The sequence below is a fragment of the Vicia villosa genome, unplaced genomic scaffold (genome assembly GCF_029867415.1).
Source record: "Vicia villosa cultivar HV-30 ecotype Madison, WI unplaced genomic scaffold, Vvil1.0 ctg.000449F_1_1, whole genome shotgun sequence".
In the NCBI taxonomy this organism is placed as follows: domain Eukaryota; kingdom Viridiplantae; phylum Streptophyta; class Magnoliopsida; order Fabales; family Fabaceae; genus Vicia; species Vicia villosa.
The window spans coordinates 415136-429766 of NW_026705213.1; positions in this window are offsets into that span (position 1 = coordinate 415136).

Genomic DNA, 14631 nt, shown 5'->3' on the forward strand with positions numbered 1-14631 from the left:
AAGATTCTACTTCGTAGTGAGAGTAAAGTGTTAGAACAAGAATTGCTCTGACAATACTCTTAGTTTTGATGATAACATCATATATGAATTTTGTATAAGACAATATGGTACTCTAATCCTATGCGTTTTCCATTTCAGGAAATGTATAAAGAGTATGCACAATTCAGCGCAAGAAGCACTGACTCAGAAGGTTCAAGTATGCAACATCAGAACATGCTCTCGCAAGACATCAAAAGATGGTCAAGCAGAATTAGAACATGGTCTATGAAGCATCAGAAGAACTTGAGTTCAGAAGCAGAAGCAATGAAGTTCTTATGGTATCACGCTAGAAGCACTTCAAAGTCAGAAGACAAGAAGATGCTCTGCACCAAGCTGTTTGACTCTGATTAATTCAAACATTGTATCTACAAACATCAGATCAGAAGCAAGTACAAGATGACAGGCTACGCTGACTAACAAAAGGAACGTTAGTAGTTATTAAAGGCAAATTCAATTAAAGCAGGAAAAGCAAGGCTCGAGGTAGTTGACAAAAGAGTGAAACATTAAATGCAATGTTTTACGGATCACACAACGCATTAAATGCTCCCAACGGTCATCTTCTCAAAACGCCTATAAATAGTGAAGTTCTGATCAGAAGCAAGGTTACAACACTTGCGCGAACAACGCTGTTGAATAAAACTTCATCTTCAACCTTACTACACTTGTAATATCTTAGTGAGAATTAAGCTTAGAACTTAAGAGAAATATCACAGTTGTGATTATAGCTTATTAAGAAGCATTTTAATACTCTTGTAAGAATTTGTTTTACGTTAATTTGTAAAAGGTTCCTAGAGTGATCAGGTTGTGATCAGAATACTCTAGAAGACTTAGAGAGTATCTAAGTGGAAAACCATTGTAATCAAGGTTGATTAGTGGATTAAATCCTCAGGTGAGGTAAATCACTCTAAAGGGGTGGACTAGAGTAGTTTCGTTAACAACGAACCAGGATAAAAATCATTGTGCAATTGTTTTTATCTTAAGAGTTTTTAAAGTCACACTTATTCAAACCCCCCCTTTCTAAGTGTTTTTCTATCCTTCAATTGGCATCAGAGCGCCGGTTCTAAGGTGCAAGCACTTAACCGTGTTAGAAAAGATTCAAGAAGAGAAAAACACTAAGTCAAGATGGTTGATACTCCAACACCTACATCTACATCTGACTCTGCTGAGAAATACAATGGAAATGGTAACAATGGCTACACTAGACCACCAGTATTCGCTGGTGAAAACTTTGAATATCGGAAAGATAAAGTCGAAAGTTTACTTTCTTGGATTAGATGGTGACTTATGGGATCTTCTGGTGGATGGTTACAAACATCCTGTGAAAGCTAGTGGAGTAAAGCTGACAAGACAAGAAATGAGTGATGATCAAAAGATGCAATTTAAAAATCATCACAAGTCAAGGACTGTTTTGCTGAATGCTATCTCTCACGCTGAATATGAGAAGATATCTAACCGGGAAACTGCCCATGACATATATGAATCATTGAAAATGACTCATGAAGGAAATGCCCAAGTTAAGGAGACTAAAGCTCTTGCTTTAATCTAGAAATATGAAGCCTTCAAGATGGAGGATGATGAAAACATTGAAACAATGTTCTCAAGATTTCAAAGTCTAAGTGTTGGATTAAGAGTTCTTGACAAGGGATACACAAAGGCTGATCACGTCAAGAAGATCATCAGAAGCTTGCCAAGAAGATGGGGTCCGATGGTGGTTGCATTCAAAATTGCCAAGAACCTAAATGAAGTCTCGCTTGAAGAGTTGATCAGTGCTCTGAGGAGTCATAAAATTGAGCTGGATGCTAATGAACCTCAAAAGAAAGGTAAGTCTATTGCGTTAAAATCTAATTATAGAAAATGTACTAACGCATTTCAGGCTGAAGAAGAAGATTTTGAAGAATCAGAATCAGAAGAAGATGAACTGTCCATAATCTCCAGAAGGGTAAACCAACTCTGGAAAAGCAAGCATAGGACGTTCAAGAACTTCAAAAGTTATAAAAAGCTTGAAGAAGGAGAATCTTCTGGAAGCAGAAGATATGAAAAGAAGAAGGTCACGTGCTTTGAATGCAATGAGCCAGGACATTACAAGAATGAGTGTCCAAAGCTTCAAAAGGAGAAGCCCAAGAAATATTTTCATAAGAAGAAAGGTCTTATGGCAACTTGTGATGATTCAGATTCATCAGAATCAGAATCAAACTCTGAAGGTGAGCAGGCAAACATTGCGCTAATGGCCACAGTTGATGATGGATCAGAATCTACATCAGACTCAGATTCTGAAGAGGTATTTTCTTAACTATCTAGAGAAGAGTTAGTTTCCAGTTTAACATAACTTCTGGAACTCAAGGCTCATCTTAGTATCAAATACAAAAAGCTAAAAAAGCTATTTGAATCTGAAACTAAGAAGCTAGAAGTAGAAAATTTTGAGCTGAAGGAAAAAGTTTTAAAATTATCCAAAGATGTTGGATCTTCTTCTGACTCAAAAAAATCTACTCCTAGTCTGAACAATATTCTTAAAGAATATGACTTGAGCTTTAGAAAGTTCTTATCTAGAGGTATTGGAAGAAGTCAACTTGCCTCTATGATATATGCTGTTAGTGGAAACAAGAGAGTTGGCATAGGCTATGAGGGTGAAACCCCATACAAACTTGAACCTGTAGATGATATGAAAATCACATACAAGCCCTTGTATGATCAGTTCAAATATGGCCACTCCAATGATATTAGGCTCACATCACATGCTAAAAGCTTTTACATTACACACACTAAGAATCATGTGACACAACCTAGAAAATATCATGTAACTCAGAATAGGAATTATCATGTTGTACCTCCTATTGTTTATCATGATAAACCCAAGTTCAACCAGAACTTAAGGAGAACTAACAAGAAAGGACCCAAGAAAATGTGGGTACCTTGGGAAAAGATTATTCCCGTTACAGATATCCTTGGCTGCAAAGAAGACAAAGGAAAGCATGTCATGGTATCTGGACTATGGGTGCTCTTGACACATGACAGGAAGAAGGTCTATGTTCCAAGACCTGGTGCTTAAATATGCTGGAGAAGTTAAGTTTGGAGGGAATCAGAAGGGCAAGATAATTGGCTCAGGAACCATGAGTACTGGTAACTCTCCTTCTATAACTTGTTGACCATAGGTCAATTAAGTGACAATGGTTATGACATAATCTTTGATCAAAAGTCTTGTAGGCTGTAAGTCAGAAGGATGGCTCAATCCTATTTACAAGCAAGAAAAAGAACAACATTTACAAGATTGATCTTCAGGATCTTAAGAATCAGAAGGTAACTTGTCTTATGTCTATTAGCGAAGAGCAATGGGTCTGGCACAGAAGAATAGGCCATGCTAGTTTGAGAATGATCTCTCAGATTAACAAACTAAATTTGGTCAGAGGACTCCCAAATCTGAAATACAAATCAGATGCTCTTTGCGAAGCATGTCAGAAAGGGAAGTTTTCAAAACCTGCATTCAAGTCTAAGAATGTTGTTTCTTCCTCTAGGCCTATATAACTTCTGCACATTGATCTGTTTGGCCCAGTCAAAACAGCATCTGTCAGAGGGAAGAAATATGGATTAGTCATCGTAGATGATTATAGTTAAGGGACATGGGTAAAGTTCTTGAAACACAAGGATGAGTCTCATTCAGTGTTCTTTGAATTCTGCACTCAGATTCACTCTAAGAAGGAGTGTAAAATCATAAAGGTCAGAAGTGATCATGGTGGCGAATTTGAGAACAGATTCTTTGAGGTTTACTTCAAAGAAAATGGTATTGCCCATGATTTCTCTTGCCCTACAACTCCACAGCAAAATGGAGTTGTAGAGTGAAAGAATATGACTCTACAAGAAATGGCTAGAACTATGATCAACGAAACCAATATGGCTAAGCATTTCTGGGCAGAAGCAATAAACACTGCATGTTATATTCAGAATAGAATCTCTATTAGACCTATTCTTAATAAGACTCCTTATGAATTGTGGAAGAACAGAAAGCCCAACATTTCATATTTTCATCCTTTTAGATGTGTTTGTTTTATCCTGAATACTAAAGATCATCTGAGTAAGTTTGATTCTAAGGCACATAAGTGTTTTCTTCTTGGATATTATGAACGCTCTAAAGGCTACAGAGTATACAATACTGAAACATTGATTGTTGAAGAATCAATCAATATCAGATTTGATGATAAGCTTGGTCTTGAAAAGCCAAAGCAGTTTGAGAATTTTGCAGATATAGATATCTCAATTTCAGAAGCTGAAGAACCAAGAAGCAAAGTATCAGAAGCTGAAGAACCCGGAAGCAAAGTATCATAAGATCAAGTTGCTGATTCTTTAGAGAATCTGAGAATTTCAAAAGAGCCAACAGTTAGAAGATCTTCTAGACTCAACTATGCTCTCTCAGAAGATGTAATTATTGGAAAGAAAGATGATCCTATCAGAACAAGAGCATTCCTTAAAAATAATGCACAATTACAATTAGGTCTTGTTTCTCTGATCGAGCTAACCTCTGTTGATCAAGTTCTAGAAGATGCATACTGGATAATTGCCATGCAAGAAGAACTAAATCAGTTTACAAGAAATGATGTGTGGGATCTTTTTCCTAGACCAAAAGGATTTAACATCATTGGTACGAAGTGGGTTTTCAGAAACAAGCTAAGCGAAAAAGGAGAAGTTGTAAGAAACAAAGCCAGACTGGTGGCTCAGGGCTATAGTCAGCAAGAAGGTATTAACTATATAGAAACCTTTGCACCAGTAGCCGGGTTAGAATCTATTCGCTTATTGATTTCTTTTGCCACTCAACATAACATCACTCTATATCAGATGGATGTTAAGAGTGCCTTATTAAATGGTTATATAGATGAGGAAGTCTATATCCACCAACCTCCTGGTTTTTAAGACTCTAAGTCTCCAGATCATTTTTTTAAACTAAAGAAATCATTATACGGATTGAAGCAAGCTCCTAGAGCTTGGTATGAAAGATTAAGTTATTTCCTTCTGGATAATGGTTTCACTAGAGGAAAAGTGGATACTACTCTCTTTTATAAAACCTTTAAAAAGGATATTTGAATTTGCCAAATTTATGATGATGATATTATCTTTGGAACATCTAATGTTACACTTGCAAAGGAGTTTGCTAAGTCTATGCAGGCTTAGTTTGAAACGATCATGATGGGAGAACTCAAGTATTTTCTTGGGATTCAAATCAACCAAACTTCTGATGGAACGTATGTTCATCAAACCAAGTATGTGAAAAAACTTAAGAAGAAGTTTAATCTTTCTAAAAGCAAAGAAGCAAAGATTCCTATGCATCCAAAGTGTATCTTAGGTAAGGATGAGGTAAGTAAGAAGGTAGATCAGAATCTCTACAGAGGTATGATTGGATCTCTTTTATATCTTACTGCTTCTAGACCTGATATTTTATTCAGTGTGTGTCTGTGTGCAAGATTCCAATCAGATCCTAGAGAATCTCACTTAACAGCTGTTAAGAGAAATCTGAGGTATCTGAAAGGTACTACTAATGTTGGTTTAGTCTACAGAAGATCTAAAGAATACAACTTAGTAGGATTTTGTGATGCTGATTACGCTGGAGATAGAATTGAAAGAAAGAGTACTTCTGGAAGTTGTCAATTTCTTGGAAGTCATCTGATCTCCTGGTACAGCAAGAAGCAAGCTATAATTGTCCTTTCTACAAAAGAAGCATAATATGTTGCTGCTCCTGGATGAAGAGTCATCTAGAAGATAATCAGATATATAATAGTAACATTCTTATCTTTTGTGATAACACTTCTGCTATTTGTTTGTCTGAGAATCCAATCTTACATTCCAAAGCTAAACATATTGAGATTTAACATCATTTCATTAGGGACTATGTTCAAAAGGGTGTTCTTTCTTTAAACTTTGTTGATACAGACCATCAATGGGATGATATCTTTACAAAACCCCTTACTGAAGATAGGTTTAAGTTCATTCTGAAGAATATCAGTATGGATTTATGCCCAGAATGAGAAGATGAGAAGTTCTAACGTATGGATTAGTTCTGAAATGATTTTGTTTTATCTTCTTATAAGTTCTGATTCTGATTTTGATTCTGTTATTACTAGCGTTTCATTATCTAAGTTGATTCAGAATCTCTTTTAAAGCAAAACAGATGTCACCAGCTTTCCAGATGTTGAACACGTGTTCACTCTATTTGGACAAGTACGCGTGCATTTGAGGAGACGCCGCCCTAGGTAACTGTGCAAATCATTTCAAATATTACGTTATCTCTCATAACGTCATTTCTCATTAAATGCATTTGATTCTATGTTTTTCTGTAATCCTGTTCATTCAAACGCATATTGCATTTCATTTCAAATCCGTCTCTATATAAACTCGTCTCCATAACAATTTATCTCTTTACATTCTCTCTCTTCATTAATTATTTCCTTCGTTCATCTCTCTCTTTCTTGTTTTTGCATAAACCCTAGTTTCTAAACCGAATCTCAAAGTGCATTCTTAATTTCATCCTCAAGTATTCAACAATGTCTTCGGCACATCTTGTTCAATAAAAATATGCTTATCTTCCTTTGAAGACTTGTTCTATCCCATATGATGAACTGGAAGTTCTCTATGAAACAATGGTGGATTTTGAAAATCTTTTGGAACATGATTTCAAAACCAAGGCTGCAATGCTGATACAAGGTTGGTTAAACTACTTTGAAAGATTGGTTGGACCTGTTTATCCTCTCTTGGTTAAGGATTTCTGGACTCATGCAACAGTTACTCCAACTGCTATCAACTCCTTCGTATTAGGGCATGAAGTTGTTGTGACTGAGAAGATAATAAGGAAGTTGTATGGTCTTGATGACACCGATGGAATCACAAGTGCTCTTCCTGGTAGGGTTGATTGGGAGAAAGTAGATAGAGTATTGTCTTCCTCTGGATCTGCATCTCATCAAACTACCTCTTTGAAGCCTTCCTATAGAGTTTGGGCTGAAATTATTCTAGAATCTCTCTATCATAGAAAGCTATCTCTTGCTGCTATGTATGTAAATCAGGATCAGAAGTATGTACTTTTCTGCATTGGAAAATGTATGAAAGTTAATCTCTCAAACATTCTCTTTCAACATTTGAAGACATATATTGAAGAATCAAGAGATGAAGAACGTAAGAAGAATCGAAATTTCAAGAAGAATACTATCCCTCTTGCCCGGATGATTTCAGATATTCTGATGGAAAGTGACTTGATGGATCTTCTGAGAGCTGTTGGTTCACCCAGGTTCTTAACTGTCATACAAGGACATATTCTGAATACTTTTGATTTACAAAGGATGCAGCTAATTGAAAAGGTAACTTCTATTCCAGGAATATTTCCAGATATTATGACTACAAGAACCCCTGTTGAGAGTTTCTCTCACATGTTCAAAGAAGAGCTAGACAAGTCTGTTAAGCGCTATTTGAAGTCATGTGTCAAAGCTCAAACCTCTGTTGATCCTGCGTGGATTCGAGGGAGAACTCTTCCATCTCTGGATGAGTTGAGAAAGAAAGAACAGAAGAAGAAAGAAAAGAAATTGAAGAGAAAGGCCTTAGAAGCATAACCTAATGCTAAGCCAGCTAAGAAGCAGAAGCAACCCTTCAATCCTCTCAAAGTACAATCTGATGAATACCTTGAGAAGCGCATTAAGAAAGCTTTTCATGCAGATTCTTCTGCCTGTTCCTCTCAGAAAAAGCCTCCTCGTTCTGAACCCCACAATTCCTTATCTATCCCAAACAGTAACCAACCACCTCCTTCTACACATATTCTGAACCCTTAACCACTAAATGCCATTCCGCCAACACCTTCTGAAAATTCATCTTCATCCACCTCCTTCATAGATTCTCCATATTCTTTAACCCCTGCTTTGTTCTCAAGAAAATCCAAACCCTACAGTCTTTTGTACCCTGATTATCATTTCACCTTTAACCCTCCTGAACCCTCTATTGATATCTGCTTTGACCTATTCAAGCTTAAGTTCAGAACAAGGATGGAAACTTTGAGAGCTGCTCATGACTCCAAGCTGGATCATGTTGCTATTCGAAACTTATGGAAAATTTTTAAGAAGGACTTTCAGTATGATGCTCTGAACATCCAGAAGAGATGCTTGGCTGAGGCATCTGGTTCTCCTGGTTGTTTCTTAGAAGTTGATGATGGTAGGTACTATCATCCAATCAGAAATTGGAGATCTCTTTAGGAAAAGAAGTTTGTAGATGAGCTTGAAGATGAACCTTGTCTTGCTATGGTTGTACGGAAGACTCAATTCATTGTTCTGACTAGAGACTTTCAGTCATTATTCAACTGGCTAAGGGAGAATCCCTCAGAGAAAGCACCAGATATGGTATATCTAGCTGTTGAATACCCATCAGAAGTTGCTGCTCTTACACCTCAAAGAAATTTGGCTGATGTCCTTCAGGCTCTTGAGAATGAAGATTCTTATATCCCTGCTCCAGAATATGCAGAAGATGCTTCTATGTCAGAAGCTGGTGCTGAGACTCAAGATGCTGAGAATCATCCTACTGATAAACTTCATGCTCAAGAAAATCAAAATGATGTTCTCATGATTAATGCTGTTGTTGAGCATGCTACTCCTTTTAATGATAGTTGTGAAGCTTCTTCTGATGAACCTTCTGTTCTGGTGAACGCCATGAAGGCTCTTCAAAAGAATCAAGCTGGTCTTACTTCTCGTTTGGATAAGCATGAAGATACTCACAATGAGTTTCGATCATTCATGAAGACGCGGTCTGAAAGCACTTCTGAGATTCATCACCTTCTGGCCAAAATAGTTTCTAAGCTAGGCTAGTCGCGTATTGTGTCTTGGTCTTTTCTTATTTCTTGCATCTCTTTCTTGCATTTGCTTCTATCTTTTTTGTATCTTCTGATATTTTGTTATATCAATGAAATATTATCTTCTTCACTCATATTGTTTGTCATCTGAATCTTTTAAATGCTTTTTGATGTTATAACAAAAAGGGGGAGAAACATGACAATTGATTTGATTTATTATATCAGTTACTGGGATTAAGTCTCAACATTCGTAACAATATTTGCGAGTTCTATGTCTTTAAGATTTTTTTTGCAGGATTGAAGATATTCTGAAAAAAGCTCAACATGAGAAGCAAATACATCGGGAAACGCAATTCTATAAAGAAGCATGTTCTTGGAATTGAAGCAAGCTTAGTGCTGTGAAGCTTCGAGATCAAAAGCAAGAAGGAAGAATGTTCTGATATTCTCGTGGCAGAATATGCTCTAATACATTCTTATCCCTCATATGTTCTGATACATATTTATTTTAAAGAACTTATCAAAGCATTGCTCTGATACGTGTTCTTTCTTAAAAGAATGTTCTAATTCATTCATGCTCTGACTATTTTTGTCTAGATTGTTCTGAAACATTTCAGGATGTAAAGAGGCTCTGATGATGCTCTGGTACATTCAAGAATGTTCTGATACAATCAAGCATGCTAGGATTCAAGAAGAAATTTAAAGCTCTGAAGCTGTCCTATGGAAGCAAGAAGCAGAAGCTCTGAATGTTCTGAAGTTCTAGGCAAATGTGAACGTCTCGATTGAAATGGAAAATAGTCAGGGAAGTCTTTTATTTATAAACTCCAACGCCTTATCACCTTATCACCCACTGAATTTGTATAACCCTTTTGAGATGTTTGTGAATCACAGTTCGGATTGTATTTGAGGAGAGATGAAGTAATGTCTTACATAAGACTACCTGAAGAGGTTCCTGAATAGGGTAGATCATTGACAGATGTGAAGGAGATTAGGCTTCAAACAAAGCTCAAGAAGAATTGTCTTAGAGAAGACTGACTGAGGAGTTCCTTGAAAAAGCAAGTTATGTCTTAGAAAAGATTGGATAATATTTGAAGAATATTACCTAAATACGTTGAGATATGTCTTAAACAAGACTAAAATAAAGATAGATACGTCTCAAACAAGACTGACCTAGAAAGGCTCTTAGACAGGAGATGAAATGTCTTAAACAAGATTACCTAGAAAGGACATGATACGTCTTACACAAGACTATAAGGTTAACTTGGATATGTCTCAAACAAGAATGACCTAGAAAGGCTCCCGGAGAGGATAAGGAAGGTCTTAGCGAAGACTACCTAGAAAGGTTGATAAGCGTCTTGGAAAAGACTGCCTTGAAAAGTAAGAAATTCTTTGATTGTTTCTGAATTTCCTTTGAAGAAAGGCTCAGAATGAAGCATCAAAATTGTTAAGATTAAATCGTTGAAATGATCGTATTTGCACCGTATTTGGATGATGATATCCTTTTGACTCCGGAGTGACCTGAAAAGGCAAATGTTGACTTCATGCAATGTTATGATGCATGTGTCATGTAATGAGATTCTCAAAATAAATGAGAATTATGTATGTACGACAATACCATATTATAGGTCGTAAATAATACAGGTGTAGGAAGGCAAATTACGCTGCAATGCTCCTTGTGTGATACTAGTGTGATTTCCCCAATATCAGAAATTTTGAGAGACGCGCCATTTGACCTGAAGGAAATATCCTTAGAGGGAACTCGAATATTACCATGCCATGCCACGAACCTGATATGCACTGTCCCAGTATTTGAATTCTTGAAAGATATGCCTCAGTCAATAGGATCATTGATTGTATGCCCCTGTAATCCTCGAAATTTTGCCCCTGTTTAGGAGAACCTTCTAGACGTGGTTCCCCCGGTTCAAGGATCTTTATTAAAAATGATCGCTTTTGATTAAACCAATATCCTTGATGCTAAGTGTTGATTTGAATGTGAAGAAGATGCTTTTTAGAATTAGTCATGCGTCTTGGTCGTGTCCGATGGACGAAAAAAAATTGCTGAATGCTCAGGATGAGATGATGCCTTCTAGAAGATTACCTGAAGATGTTCCTGGAAAGGATATGAGGTCGTCTTGAACAAGACTGTGCTTTAAACAAAACTCGGGGAGGCACGTTTGTAAAGAGGGTCAAAGAATCCCATAGAGGATAAAGACTTTTTTAAGGAATGTGGTGTTTTAAACAAAACTCAGGAAAAGACATTTTGAAGAAGATTATCCTAGAAAGGATAGGAGATCGTCCTAAAGAAGACTGTACTTTAAACAAAATTTGACAAGGTTCTTGGAAGCATAGAGAAATTTGAACATGTCTTATGGGAGACTCACCGGAAAAGATTGACGAGTATCTTAAAGAAGATTACCTAGAAAAGGTTCCTGGAAAGGATGAGGGATATTTAAGATAAAATTACCTTAAGAGGCTTCTAGAAAGGGCAAGGAATGTCTTAAAGAAGACTACCTGAAGAGGTTCTTAGAAAGGGATATGTCTTAGAGAAGACTATCTGGAAATATTTCTGAAAATGATAAGAGACACCTAGAAAGGCTCGTAGAAAGGACGAGAAGATGTGTCTTAAAGAAGACTATCCGAAAAAGGCTCCTAGAAAGGATAATAGATATTTGAACATCTCTTAAAGAAGACTACCTGAAAAGATTAAGAGATGTCTTAAAGAAAACTAACTAGAAAAGGTTCCTGGAAAGGATGTGAGGGTGGTGTTGACACCATTTGATAATGAGTGACCTTTGCAACGTGCCCCCCGGTAATGGACTTGCCCCATCGGTTATTCAGCGTCTTTGAGAGATTCCATGGATCTTGGTTAGATTGCCCCAGATAAATGGGATAACAATGGGTCATGTCCTGTGTATATAACAGCCATCTGAATCAGGCGTAAGAGATATGCTTTTAAAGCTATTTCGCCTGTCGGTAGGACTTTTACTCATTAGCCATGCCCCATGCAACTTCTACCTGATGTTTAAACATTTGAATCGACAAGTATGATTTACAATGAAATTCATAGGATGCGAATGCATATGTCTGTCTCGAAAGTTTTTTAAAAAAATTCGAGTAAAACAAAGTTTTTTATTTTTTTAGAAAGTGATATCAACTCAAGAGTTATAGTAGACCTTAAGGAGTCAGGATACCTTTTGGTAACAGTGTGCTTTCGAACTAACCATGCTCCAGTTAGGACTTTTAAGGGTTGTAACGTGGCCTGGTTCACGGTTTTAAGAAACAAAGGATAATGGCTCAAAGTTTATTTGTACCCATCCCAATCTTCGTGATGTTCTCCAGTCCTATGCTCAATTAACTATGAATTTAAGCTCCAAAAGACTTTGGGTATTGTAATACTGACATTCATGATGGTTCAAAAACCAAAGGTTTATCTGCAAAGGCAGTCATCCTCCTTTTTGTAATATCTTTCTTTTGTCGAGGGTATGTAGTGACCTTTTTTTTTTTACTTTATTATCCCTAATTTTTGCCTGCACTGTTTATTTAAAACTACAGTCAGCGGGATGCCCCAATTTTGCCTAAGTCTCCTTAATAGGTTTTGACTTAGCAGGCCTTGCGTTGTTTTCTCTTTTTCTTCGTGGACATTGACTGCCAGCCTTAATGATGACGGGGGACCATCGGTGATTACGTTCAAAAGAAAAATTTGAAATAATTAAGTTAACTTAATCGCTACCCAATCCCAGGTTATATTTTGAGGGTTTTTGTTTTGCACGTGAAGGAAAACTCCTACTTCTTAGGCTCAAAGGGGTTGACAAGGGATTAACATCCTTATATCTCCATTGTATTGGAATTGAAACAATGCCTGTACATCGTCAACACGGTTTGTTCGAAAGCGTACTGTATGAGATTGTGGTATTGTTTTCGTCATTCTCCCTTTAAAGGTACACATCTTTAAAAGAAAGTTGAATATCACAAATAAGAAAACCAAGTAAAAACATAGTTTTAGATATAGTGAAAACACTAGGAATAAATCAAGACAAACGTAAGAAATGCATTAATGATTATTGTAAAGTACATAGCGTATACCGCAAAACCAATGTTTAAACAAACAGAAAAGAAATTGGGAATGAAAACAAAACTAATGATCTAAGAAACCCTCCTTCTAGCCACTTATAGCATTAGACTTGCAAGGCTCTTCGAACTCAATGAGCCCTTCTTCAATTAAATCTTGGATCTTGTGCTTCAACGGCCCACAATCCTCTATATCATGACCAGGATTATCTGTGTGATAAGCGCACCTAGCATGATGCTTGTACCAAGGAGCGGGGTTAGCCGGAGCTGAGTATGGAGGTAGCAGAATTAACAGGTTTTGACTGAGAAGATGTTGCAAGGCTTGATACAGTGACATGTACAACAGGGTGAATGATCGTTTTGGCTTTGAACTCCAGGTGCGTTGGCCACCCTGTTGCTTTTGCTGATCCTTCTGTTGTAGTGTCGGGGTCTGATTAACCAAGATTGCTCCCACAATGTTGGGTTATTTTTTCCCATCATATGACTTCTTTGTGTGATAGGAACTTGAGGGTGCCCCTTGTATCTTCCCATTTTTTATCCCATTTTCAATCCTTTCACCAATGACTACCAAGTCCAAGAACCCTGAAGATATGCTTCCGACCATCTTATCATAGTATGGTCCTTGCAAAGTGCCCATAAATATTTCCACCAGTTCCTTTTCCATCAAGGGAGGTTGGACTCGAGAAGCCATTTCCCTCCACCTTTGGGCATACTCCTTGAATGATTCATCCTTCTTTTGCAACATAATTTGTAATTGCATCTGGTTGGGTGCCATGTCCAAGTTGTACTTGTATTGCTTCAAGAATGTGTTAGCAAGATCATTGCAGCTTCGGATATAGGATTTCTCCAATTGCATGTACCAGTCAACAGATGCTCCTCTTAAGCTATCTTGGAAGAAATGTATCATCAGCTTTTGATCGTGGGCATAGGCAGCCATTTTTCGCACATACATGCGCAAGTGATTCCTCAGACATGTAAGTCCTTTGTATTTCTCGAAGTCGGGAATCTTGAATTTGTGTGGGATGGTAAAATTTGAGACCAAGCTCATTTAGAAGGCATCCACATCGAAAGCATCATATCCCTCTACTACCTTTAGTCTCTCCTCTAGCGCCTTGATTTGTTCATTGTCCTAGGAGTCTTCCCCAGAGTTAGGAATAGACTGCTGTGTCTGAGGTGCTTGGTCTGTGTTGTCCACCTCTTGTACTTCGTATTGTAGATTCAAGTAATCATCATTCTTAGGGACATTGTTAGCAGGAATGCGAATTGTGCGGGTTGTCCCTTTCGTTTGTGGAGGGGGGATAAATCCTTCTTGAGAGGTTTCTCCTTTCTCTTGTAATTGGACAGCTCTCCTAACTAATCGGACCTGAGGTCTATCCTTTGCAAGGCCAAAGCCTGCCACAAATCCTAGCAGCGGGTTTTCGTTGTTGGGGATCTCATCCTGAACCAGGGTATCCCCAGACTGAATCTCTTTTGCATTTTCTTGTTTATCTAGGAGGGCCTTCATGAATCTTAGCATCTGAGTCATACCTCCTTTAACTTCTTCCATACTAACCTTTAGTTGTTCCACCTCCTCACGAAGGGCGGCTTGATTCTGTTCTGACTGGTCCATTGATTTCTTTTGCTGAAATCTTGTCTAATAAGATGGTCGGGATGTTAGATTATCCTTCCCAATGGTCTCTTGCTCTGATGGTAAAAGAGAAATCTTTTTGCAATGCCATGAAAAT